The sequence below is a fragment of the Orycteropus afer genome, unplaced genomic scaffold (genome assembly GCF_000298275.1).
Source record: "Orycteropus afer afer isolate SDZICR_OR568_19922 unplaced genomic scaffold, OryAfe1.0 scaffold00165, whole genome shotgun sequence".
Classification (NCBI taxonomy): domain Eukaryota; kingdom Metazoa; phylum Chordata; class Mammalia; order Tubulidentata; family Orycteropodidae; genus Orycteropus; species Orycteropus afer.
Genome location: NW_006921752.1, coordinates 7,055,387 through 7,055,940, shown reverse-complemented (window position 1 = coordinate 7,055,940; position 554 = coordinate 7,055,387). Strand labels below are relative to the sequence as shown.

Sequence of the window (554 nt, the reverse complement as noted above, 5' to 3'; positions counted from 1 at the left end):
GTGGTGTTGATTTCTCTGTTCCATATAATTTTCTGTGCTGAGCTCATTTTGTTTATGAATTGTGTTATCACTTCCTTCATTGCTATTTTAGTATTTGCTAGATATTTGTGCTTGTCCTCTTTTCTACTTTGATATGAAGGTTTATCATTTTTCTTTGAGGTTACCTTGTGATTTATAATTTTCTTCTCAGGTTTAGAACAGTCCATTTTATCTTGTAGTTGTCTTGACTTCCCTACCATTTAGAAGTTCTGTAACTACACATTTTTTTTTCTCTCTTTGGTTTGTAGTTGTCCTTATTTGTCAATCGATGTCTCTGGTTCCCTGTTTGCAATATTCTAGGCTTATTTACTTTGGATACTTCTATAACTGGGTTGGATTCTGGGCTATGTCATCATGTGTGTTAATGGTCAGTTGTTGTTTGCCATTGTTGGTTCTTTGTCCAAATTACTCCCTTTAGCATCTCTTGTAAGATTGGTCTGGTTTTAACAAATTCCCTTAATTTCTGCTTATCTGGAAATGTTCTGATTTCACCATCATATTTGAGGGACAGTTTT

At 34.1% G+C, this 554-nt stretch overlaps 1 protein-coding gene across 1 annotated transcript in view; it reads left to right on the top strand.

Moving 5' to 3' along the window:
• The window catches only part of DIAPH2 (diaphanous related formin 2), a 1,278,863-nt gene that overhangs the window by 40,744 nt on the left and 1,237,565 nt on the right, over positions 1 to 554 (top strand). The gene's annotated exons all lie outside the window — the stretch shown is intronic.